Source organism: Trifolium pratense, linkage group LG5 (genome assembly GCF_020283565.1).
Source record: "Trifolium pratense cultivar HEN17-A07 linkage group LG5, ARS_RC_1.1, whole genome shotgun sequence".
Classification (NCBI taxonomy): domain Eukaryota; kingdom Viridiplantae; phylum Streptophyta; class Magnoliopsida; order Fabales; family Fabaceae; genus Trifolium; species Trifolium pratense.
In genome coordinates, this window is record NC_060063.1 from 8,459,012 (window position 1) to 8,471,330 (window position 12,319).

General features: G+C 33.1%; 1 pseudogene; it reads right to left on the bottom strand.

Moving 5' to 3' along the window:
* Positions 1-10,036: 10,036 nt before the first annotated feature.
* Positions 10,037-11,225, bottom strand: LOC123883377 (annotated as a pseudogene).
* Positions 11,226-12,319: the final 1,094 nt, after the last annotated feature.

A 12,319-nucleotide genomic window follows, 5' to 3' on the forward strand; every position in this document is an offset into this window, starting at 1 on the left:
AATTACCACCATTATTCTTGTCTGCACAATTGCAGCTATCATCAAGTTATTGCCTGATCCTTCTGTCACCGCCAATTACTTTGTACTACACCAAAATCTCCATTATTCTCCATCACTTCTCGCTGCTTTATGCACAATACAATTATACTTAGTGTGTGTATGTACATGCTTGGCATCCACTCGCACGTGCGTGCGTGCGTGCGTGCGTGCGCGCACGTGTGTTAAAATAAATAAATTATATAGTTATTATAATTAAATTTTAAAATAGACTTAAGTTCTTATGAAAAATTAAAAATTATAAAAAAGATTATAACTTGCAAGGCCAATCTTTGGCAGTTTGGCGGAGGACGGAGGTGCTGAAGTAGCCACTTAGCATGTGGCATTGCTAGGTAAAATATTTGTTCTCCACGGGGAGAACTATGTAACCCGCAACATCCGTGAATGCGGAGTCTTCGGGAACAAAGATGGTTAGTGGACCGTTAGGGTTAATCTCTGTGTCAATTTTCAGAGAATGAAACTCCGACGAAGCTATATCGAAGGAGTGGGAAGGGTCGTTGGTTAGAATTTGGGTGAGGTTGAAGTTAGAAGAAGAGGGTGGTGATGGTGATGGTGATGATGTTGATGTTGATAATGAAAATGATAATGAGATGATGAAAATGATTTTGATGATCGACATTATTATGTTAAGGAATACTTACACCTGGTGATATGGATTGGAACTGATTATATAGCAAATTAAAGCATGTGTACATAGTGGGAAGTGATTCACATACAACTCAGGATTAACAACAAAGCATCTTATGAAAAAGTTGTTTCCTCTAGAATTACGAAGCATCACACCACAATACATAGCTACCACTCTCACAAAGTCTCTCCCACCATCAATTACTTTGTACTACACCAAAATCTCCATTATTCTCCATCACTTCTTGCTTATTTATGCACAATAAAATTACACTTGGTGTGTGTATGTACATGCTTAGCATTCACTCGCATGTGCGTGCGTGCGTGCGTGCGTGCGTGTGTGTTAAATAACTTCAGTTCTTCCACTTCTTTGAAACACTAACCGCATACCTTGTTCATTTCATTGAAATTTCCTACCTCTGTTCATTTCATTGAAATTTCTTCTACCTTAAACTATACTTTAAGCTATGTTCTCCTTCTTAAGAATAATGGCAAAACTATCACAAAAAACTCTCTTCACATCCCTTATAATTACCACCATTATTCTTGTCTGCACAATTGCAGCTATCATCAAGTTATTGCCTGATGCTTCTGTCACCGAACATGGTAGTGTAACAGAAAATGGAAAAACCATCAGGCATCTGAAGCTGAACAAGATATTTCTCGACCTTCACAATTATAACATTGCAACTGCATTACTTACAGCTACCTACACATTAATTATTTGGAGCGTGCGATTGTTTACATGAGACAACTATTATTCTAGAAAACAACGTTATATATCTAGAGATGTCATGGACCAGTCCGCCAAGTCAGACAAAATGTAGGGCTTGTGACTTAAAATCATCTAGTTTGAATTTTTCAAATACTTTTTTAGCCTTGACTTAAAAAACCCATTTAAAATATGGGCACGCCCATATATCCCACGGGTAGCCCGATAATTTCAACGCTATATAAGTATTTGTCCATCAATCGTAAGCTATTAGAGTGTTTTGAACTATCATATTTGCAATATATATAAACATTATTTATAAACATTAAACTATTTTCTTTTCACATTTTTTCGTTAAAAATTTCAATATTACTATTATGAGTAATAGAAATGAAAAAAATATACAAATTTTATGTTTTACAGTTTTGATAAAACTCGGTTTCACATATGCATGCACTTGTTGCCAGCCAATAATTGTATTTCGCACACATCGATCCCTTTGATGTGAAAAAATGAAAAAATAGGAAAACTTTTTTTCTACTCTTTGTTTGCAAACTTGAAGGGGATTAATGAAATTAAGGGATTATTAGCTTATGCATAAGTCAAAAAGGACTTGTATACATACATACATACATACATACATACATACATACATACATACATACATACATACATACATACATACATACATACATACATACATACATACATACATACATACATACATACATAGATACATACTAGTATACTACATATTAGTGCTCTTTCTTTTTTTGAGAAAATATTAGTGTTATTTCTATTTTTATGCTTAAACTTTACTTTAAAATTAAATAGTATTTGATGCGATTCTTTGCATGGTATACTGAAAATGTAAATAAAGATAAGTTGCTAAAATGATAAGTGGTCTTACCATTTCGTGTTTAGACCAAAACTGATATTACCCTTAACTATTAGATGGCTTAAACTATACTCATAAATTCATAGTTTCCTTTCATAGGTATATATAATTAAGTGATTAACGAGGTGAGAGAGCCTTAAATCATAAGTTCATAGTTTCCCTTCAATGCATAATTACCCCTCGATACTTGGCTTCTTCTTTCCTCCACACTTGATCTTTTAACACTATTTTGATTTTGAAATTTCTTAAGCTCTGTTCTCCTTCTTAAGCTCTGTTCTCCTTCTTAAGATACTTTCTTTAAGCTCTGTTCTCCTTCTTAAGAATAATGGCAAAACTATCACAAAAAACATTCTTATTCACATCCCTTATAATTACCACCATTATTCTTGTCTGCACAATTGCAGCTATCATCAAGTTATTGCCTGATCCTTCTGTCACCGCCAATTACTTTGTACTACACCAAAATCTCCATTATTCTCCATCACTTCTCGCTGCTTTATGCACAATACAATTATACTTAGTGTGTGTATGTACATGCTTGGCATCCACTCGCACGTGCGTGCGTGCGTGCGTGCGTGCGCGCACGTGTGTTAAAATAAATAAATTATATAGTTATTATAATTAAATTTTAAAATAGACTTAAACTCTTATGAAAAATTAAAAATTATAAAAAAGATTATAACTTGCAAGGCCAATCTTTGGCAGTTTGGCGGAGGACGGAGGTGCTGAAGTAGCCACTTAGCATGTGGCATTGCTAGGTAAAATATTTGTTCTCCACGGGGAGAACTATGTAACCCGCAACATCCGTGAATGCGGAGTCTTCGGGAACAAAGATGGTTAGTGGACCGTTAGGGTTAATCTCTGTGTCAATTTTCAGAGAATGAAACTCCGACGAAGCTATATCGAAGGAGTGGGAAGGGTCGTTGGTTAGAATTTGGGTGAGGTTGAAGTTAGAAGAAGAGGGTGGTGATGGTGATGGTGATGATGTTGATAATGAAAATGATAATGAGATGATGAAAATGATTTTGATGATCGGCATTATTATGTTAAGGAATACTTACACCTGGTGATATGGATTGGAACTGATTATATAGCAAATTAAAGCATGTGTACATAGTGGGAAGTGATTCACATACAACTCAGGATTAACAACAAAGCATCTTATGAAAAAGTTGTTTCCTCTAGAATTACGAAGCATCACACCACAATACATAGCTACCACTCTCACAAAGTCTCTCCCACCATCAATTACTTTGTACTACACCAAAATCTCCATTATTCTCCATCACTTCTTGCTTATTTATGCACAATAAAATTACACTTGGTGTGTGTATGTACATGCTTAGCATTCACTCGCATGTGCGTGCGTGCGTGCGTGCGTGCGTGTGTGTTAAATAACTTCAGTTCTTCCACTTCTTTGAAACACTAACCGCATACCTTGTTCATTTCATTGAAATTTCCTACCTCTGTTCATTTCATTGAAATTTCTTCTACCTTAAACTATACTTTAAGCTATGTTCTCCTTCTTAAGAATAATGGCAAAACTATCACAAAAAACTCTCTTCACATCCCTTATAATTACCACCATTATTCTTGTCTGCACAATTGCAGCTATCATCAAGTTATTGCCTGATGCTTCTGTCACCGAACATGGTAGTGTAACAGAAAATGGAAAAACCATCAGGCATCTGAAGCTGAACAAGATATTTCTCGACCTTCACAATTATAACATTGCAACTGCATTACTTACAGCTACCTACACATTAATTATTTGGAGCGTGCGATTGTTTACATGAGACAACTATTATTCTAGAAAACAACGTTATATATCTAGAGATGTCATGGACCAGTCCGCCAAGTCAGACAAAATGTAGGGCTTGTGACTTAAAATCATCTAGTTTGAATTTTTCAAATACTTTTTTAGCCTTGACTTAAAAAACCCATTTAAAATATGGGCACGCCCATATATCCCACGGGTAGCCCGATAATTTCAACGCTATATAAGTATTTGTCCATCAATCGTAAGCTATTAGAGTGTTTTGAACTATCATATTTGCAATATATATAAACATTATTTATAAACATTAAACTATTTTCTTTTCACATTTTTTCGTTAAAAATTTCAATATTACTATTATGAGTAATAGAAATGAAAAAAATATACAAATTTTATGTTTTACAGTTTTGATAAAACTCGGTTTCACATATGCATGCACTTGTTGCCAGCCAATAATTGTATTTCGCACACATCGATCCCTTTGATGTGAAAAAATGAAAAAATAGGAAAACTTTTTTTCTACTCTTTGTTTGCAAACTTGAAGGGGATTAATGAAATTAAGGGATTATTAGCTTATGCATAAGTCAAAAAGGACTTGTATACATACATACATACATACATACATACATACATACATACATACATACATACATACATACATACATACATACATACATACATACATACATACATACATACATACATACATACATACATACATACATACATACATACATACATACATACATACATACATACTAGTATACTACATATTAGTGCTCTTTCTTTTTTTGAGAAAATATTAGTGCTATTTCTATTTTTATGCTTAAACTTTACTTTAAAATTAAATAGTATTTGATGCGATTCTTTGCATGGTATACTGAAAATGTAAATAAAGATAAGTTGCTAAAATGATAAGTGGTCTTACCATTTCGTGTTTAGACCAAAACTGATATTACCCTTAACTATTAGATGGCTTAAACTATACTCATAAATTCATAGTTTCCTTTCATAGGTATATATAATTAAGTGATTAACGAGGTGAGAGAGCCTTAAATCATAAGTTCATAGTTTCCCTTCAATGCATAATTACCCCTCGATACTTGGCTTCTTCTTTCCTCCACACTTGATCTTTTAACACTATTTTGATTTTGAAATTTCTTAAGCTCTGTTCTCCTTCTTAAGCTCTGTTCTCCTTCTTAAGATACTTTCTTTAAGCTCTGTTCTCCTTCTTAAGAATAATGGCAAAACTATCACAAAAAACATTCTTATTCACATCCCTTATAATTACCACCATTATTCTTGTCTGCACAATTGCAGCTATCATCAAGTTATTGCCTGATCCTTCTGTCACCGCCAATTACTTTGTACTACACCAAAATCTCCATTATTCTCCATCACTTCTCGCTGCTTTATGCACAATACAATTATACTTAGTGTGTGTATGTACATGCTTGGCATCCACTCGCACGTGCGTGCGTGCGTGCGTGCGCGCACGTGTGTTAAAATAAATAAATTATATAGTTATTATAATTAAATTTTAAAATAGACTTAAACTCTTATGAAAAATTAAAAATTATAAAAAAGATTATAACTTTCAAGGCCAATCTTTGGCAGTTTGGCGGAGGACGGAGGTGCTGAAGTAGCCACTTAGCATGTGGCATTGCTAGGTAAAATATTTGTTCTCCACGGGGAGAACTATGTAACCCGCAACATCCGTGAATGCGGAGTCTTCGGGAACAAAGATGGTTAGTGGACCGTTAGGGTTAATCTCTGTGTCAATTTTCAGAGAATGAAACTCCGACGAAGCTATATCGAAGGAGTGGGAAGGGTCGTTGGTTAGAATTTGGGTGAGGTTGAAGTTAGAAGAAGAGGGTGGTGATGGTGATGGTGATGATGATGATAATGAAAATGATAATGAGATGATGAAAATGATTTTGATGATCGGCATTATTATGTTAAGGAATACTTACACCTGGTGATATGGATTGGAACTGATTATATAGCAAATTAAAGCATGTGTACATAGTGGGAAGTGATTCACATACAACTCAGGATTAACAACAAAGCATCTTATGAAAAAGTTGTTTCCTCTAGAATTACGAAGCATCACGCCACAGTACATAGCTACCACTCTCACAAAGTCTCTCCCACCACCAATTACTTTGTACTACACCAAAATCTCCATTATTCTCCATCACTTCTTGCTGCATTATGCACAATACAATTATACTTAGTGTGTGTATGTACATGCTTGGCATTCACTCGCACGTGTGTTAAATAACTCAAATTCATTACTCTAACATCTTTGACCCCAAGACCACCTCACACTTGGTAAAGATTAAGAATGAACAGAACAACAAATGAAGTATTTTGAACCAAATAAATAAAAAATGAGTGGTTTGTTCTTACATCCATTTTCACAAATATACTAAAAATATACTAAAATCAACTCCAAAACTGAATTAACTGTTTTTGTCCCGGAGGATCACGCTTTTGAGGATGCTTCCAGGTATAAAACCCTTCCGATGGAGAACAAGTACTTCGTGCGCCAATGCCATATGGTAAGTGATTATCTATCTCCTTCCCACCTTCTCCAAACTGCAAAAGTGTGGCACTTGGAAGCCACGATGGGAACAGAAATCATGGGGAATAAAAAATATATGATGAATATCACTCTCCAAGGTAACGGCTCCATTGAAGTCAACAACCAGTTCGTCCGAGTTACTAAACCTCGGACGAACTGGTTGCTGACTGCAATGGAGCCGTTACCTTGGAGAGTGATATTCATCATATATTTGTTATTCCCCGTGATTGATGTTCCCATCGTGGCTTCCAAGTGCGACACTTTTGCAGTTTGGAGAAGGAGGGAAGGAGATAGATAGTCACTTACCATATGGCATTGGAGCACGAAGTACTTGTTCTCGATCGGAAGGGTTTTGTACCTGGAAGCATCCCCAAAAGCGTGATCCTCCGGGACAAAAACAGTTAATTCAGTTTTGGAGTTGATATCGGTAATGTTAGCGGAAAGAAATTCATGAGAAGCTAATTTGAAATCGTGAGACAGCAACAAGATTTTGGGAATGTTAAAATAGGATGATGAAGATGATGGTGTTGATGATGATAAGATTATGAAGATAACGGTGATGATGATTTTCGACATTGTTAAAAAGAGCGATCAGTTTGCAGAGTTTCAATTTTACTTTGCTGAAGGGAGATATATGCTTAATGAAGGGAGATATGTATATATATAGATGGGTGAGAAGTTGAAAAGATATACACATGAAAAGGTTTTCACTCCACTCACAAACTTTAACATCCTTTTTACATTAAGCAAGGTTTTCACAGAGATTCCCTGTTAAGTGAAGTTGTGACGGTAAACTTATGCTTTTTCACTTTCACAGAGATTCTCTATTATTGAATCACTTGCTTTTTCACAGACACACACAAACTCTCTATTATTATTATTATTATTATTATTATTATTATTATTATTATTATTATTATTATTATTATTATTATTTTGAAACAATTATTATTATTATTATTATTATTATTATTATTATTATTATTATTATTATTATTATTATTGTTTTCTCTATCGTAACCAATAAACTCTCTATTATTATTTCCTAAATATCTTTTATTTATTTTTTTATAACAATTCCTAAATGTTTTAATATGACACGTATGATTATCCCCCATTATTTTTTTAAATGCAATCCAATAAATATGATATCCAATAAATATGATAGTTAATTTTAAAACATAAAACATAACATGCATATACCTTTTCATCAATGAGTACCATCTCAATGGAATTCACTTGATCAGGTTTCCTAAAAGTGTAAACATTCCACAAACGAAGCACACGAACCTTGAATCGCCAAGATTGTCTACCGGGACTAACAGAACCAACGGTATCAAATGCTTTGTCCATCACACAAAACTTACTCAGGGAAACTCTTTACTGCTATATCAATTAAGCTAACCCAGAATGTTGAAAACAACTAACTCGAAAGCTATATTTATACACAAAGTAAAGCGAGTGATCCAAAGGAACAGCTGAAGAAAAATAATTAGTTTTGTTTGTTACTCATTAATGTTAGATATGTCACCCTCAACAAATCAACTCAAACAGGAAAATTCGGCGAGAAAGAAGACAAACGAAGAAAGAAAACAACTAAGCACTTAAAACAAACACTACACTATAAATAAATTTTGTTTCTTCCTAATAAACCACATCAAGCACAATCTCAAATAAAAGACAAAAATTTAAAAACAAAAAGAAAAATTATTCAAAACACAATATTCAACTAAATACACAGACTTTTCAAACCTTCGCTTAACCTAGAGACCTTCAATTCCCGCCATTTAAAAAAACTTGGTCGCTCGTCTGCTGCAAAAAACTCAAAAACAAAATTGCAAATTGTATTTAATTTAAGAAGAAGATAACAATTTCGGATGACCCGTTCGGAATTTGTCGAAAACATAAATCGATACTACAAACGACACACATCCATAAAGAAAGGCGATGGCCTGCAGATTTAGGGGGGTGTATTCAATTAGGATTTTAATGGATTTTAAAAGACTTTTTTATGATGTTAAAATCTTGCGGTATTCAATTAGGATTTTAAAAGACTTTAAAAAAGTCTAGTGGTATTCAATTAGGATTTTAAAAGACTTTAAAAAAGTCTAATGATATTCAATCAAGACTCTTTACAACTTACAAAAAGTCTTGTGGTATTCAAAAGTATTCTAATTTCGATGGATTGTTTAAAAAATATGATTTTAATGGATTTTGATGGACTTTTTAGTGAATTTTGAGCTACAAAAAGTCTTTCCTCATATCATGAGATTTTGATGGATTTTCATTTTTTTTTAATTTCTTTCACCTTTCCTCATGTTTCTATGTTTCCTGATTATCTCATGTTTTTTTATAATCGCTTATATTTTCTCCCTACCTCTCTATCACGTTTCCTCTTCATGGTTGTCCTGCTACCATAAATAGTGTCACGATTCATTATAGGATATAGACATTGAAAATATATAAAACAACATGTTTCAACAACAACAACAAACCTTGTTCATTTTTTTTGACCATTTCTATCAATTTGGTTCAAGCTAGCTAGTTTACAATGAGCTATACTTATGGGCGTTGATATATGCATTGGACAAGACTTGAAGCTGTGTAGTGATAAATTGTTTTTTTTGTTTATTCATTGATTTTTTTTGTAGAATTTTATTCATTGATTTTTTTTATTATTTTAATGATTATTGATTTTTTTTAAGGAATGATTAATTTTCATTGATTGATTCATTATTATTTTAGAAAGAATTTATATCGAATTTATTGACTCATTTAAACTAGAACATCGACCCTTGCGGTGCACGGGTCTGATTAGCTGTAAGATATATAATGATTAAATAAGATATGATAATTCCAATAATGTAAAGTATATGAAAAAATTTGAGTAACATTAAACGATAGTTCAACAATAATTTTGGAAAAATATACATACAAAGAAAATTATGTTATATTACGGAAGACTTCCTTATAGACCACATTCGAAGTCTTACTCGTATCTTCACCGTCGTCATGGATAATCAATATTTTTAATCTTTTTCTAGAAGTAACTCTTGAAATTGCAACATACAACTGACCATGTGAAAACACTGGCGACGGAAGATATATCTCAACATGGTTTAAAGATTGTCTCTGACTCTTATTAATAGTCATCGCAAAAGAAATCATTATAGGAAATTGTCTCCGTTGAAATTTAAAAGGAATTATCACGTGAGATGGTGTCAGAGAAAATCTAGGTATGAAAACTTGATCACCAATATTACTTTCTGAAATAATTTTTCCTTCAAGAGCACGTTTTCCCAATATCGTAATAATAAGTCTTGTTCCATTGCATAATCCTAATTTTTGATTCAAATTCCTTAATAGTGATTGTCTGTTATAATTCAATTCGTCGTGTATTAAACTATTTTGTATATCAAAAACTAATTACGTGTCTGCTCTAGGCATTGGAGGATAATTTTTTAAACTCTACCCACAACTATGTAACATCATCTCAATATCCGGTAGTGCATATTGTATCAATTGATCGTCGGTTAATATTAAATCTGCAATGTTAAAATCAAAATAATGAATGTGATTAGTGACATGACTATGGTTGTGTTTGGTTGTATTGCAATAAAAATTGATTTAGCATAATTGAGTTTGATAGATTTGATTTTGGTTAAAAATGATCGAGTTAAACATAATTGATTTATGTTTGGATACATTAACGTAAAAATAAAGGGTATTTATAAAAATATCAATTCTTTTTCCTTTTTTTATTTGACAAAATTCTTTTTCCAATTTAAAAAAACTACAATTTAATAAACTGCATAATAAATAATTTAAAAAGTGATAAAAGCAAGATTACATGAGTAAAAAAATAAACAACTAATAAGTATGGTTTTATAGAAACAGGTGAAAATATTTTATGCCTGGAGCACCAAGCAAGAGTCTCTGTTTGTGCAAAATGTCATCAATCAAAATATGTGAAGTATTTGTCCAAACTATTTATGGTCTGGTCATCTGATCTGACACCAATAATGTTGCAAACATTATCCATAAAAAAAGTCCCTGAACCCCAGTGGCTTGTCTCTTTTATTGCCTTTATATACTTCTTATCATCATCTAGCAAACCCCTTGCAATATAGGCTTCCTTTAAACTATCATATTTGAAATTATCCACTGTTTTTAATTCATCAAAAGAAGTAGGCCCTTTGACGTAGTTTAACAACGTCCTCAAATAAAATCTTTCACCCGCACCAGGTGGTGCAAAGTAAACTCTTCCGATTGAAAAACCTCTTTGTCTTGGAGCCCACTGATGCAAATTTTCTTTCCACACAAACTTAGTTGGGAATTGACTATATGTTAATTTTTTTGCCTCTGGAAATTTCTTGTTTGCATCCATCCATGCCAAAAATTTTGATGTGCGACTATTTGGTTAGTTTAAAACGTCTTCAATACGCTCGTTATCTTCAAATAAAACAGTGTGCTCATCTTCAAGATGATAATTAAGCCGCTCAACCGTAGGTTCTCTATAGTGTATATCAAAAGAAAATATCCTCCAAGCAGCTTCACATGCCGACAAATATTTCGTGATGAATAATATAGTCAACAATAATTTTGATATGATATACTTTTAAAATTGATGGTGCTTATCAATTATTGCACATAATTTTAATCACAATTAGTATACTTGCCGTAGTGGTTGGAAATATTGTCTTGCACTGAAGGGTTGCGGGTTCGAATCTTAGTCAAGACAAAATTGTATTATTTTTTAATAAAAATTGCAAGATAAAATGGAGGGAAAACATGAAAAACAAATTAGGGTTTAGAGTTTGCTTATGTATACAAGCTTATAATATAAAAGATATTAAAAGTCTATAAAGTACTTCAAAATCTCAAAAGTCTGTGTCATAAAGTCTCACAAATTCTTGTGTTAAGAATCTTGATTGAAAAAGTCATTCAAAAAGTCTTCTAAAATCTCATAAAATCAATACTATCTCACAAAGTTTTTTAAAATCTTCAAGATTTTTTTCTTCTAAAATTGTCTTATGAAATCTTAATCCAATACACCCCCCTTACAAAGGGGAAATAGATCCATGTCATTGAGAAGAAGCGATGCCAATGGATTTCACGGGCCTCTGCTTTTTTTTTTTTTTTCACTTCCAAACTTTTGTTTTTCTTAATTTTCAAAATCATAAAATAAACAAACGGGAACACCTACTGCGAGGGGCCCACCGCCAAAGTGGGACACCCCCTACGAAAATTTTCAAAGTTGTTTCAAACACAACTTTTGCTTTCCGGCGTTTCTAAGCGATTCTAGCACTTTTAGAAGGCCATGTGTCATTCAACCAGTGATGAACAGTACCGCCAAGGCCAAATGAAAAACCTTCCAATATAAGGTTTTCTGATAGTATTGGAAAAGTGAACATGCACTAGCTAATAGGACCCACACCACTATATATGGACAAAAGGGACAAGTGCAAATTCATTTTTGCTGCTGCAAAAGAGAAGCTTAAACAATCAGCTCTTCTCACATCTCTCTCTCTCTCTCTCTGTTAAAATAGTCAATTCTATTAGTGCTGGTAGGTTAGTTAGAAATTAGTTAGAAGTTAGTTACTCAATTGGTTATTTGGTTAGTCAATTGAGTCCTATAAATAGAAGCATAATGTACACATT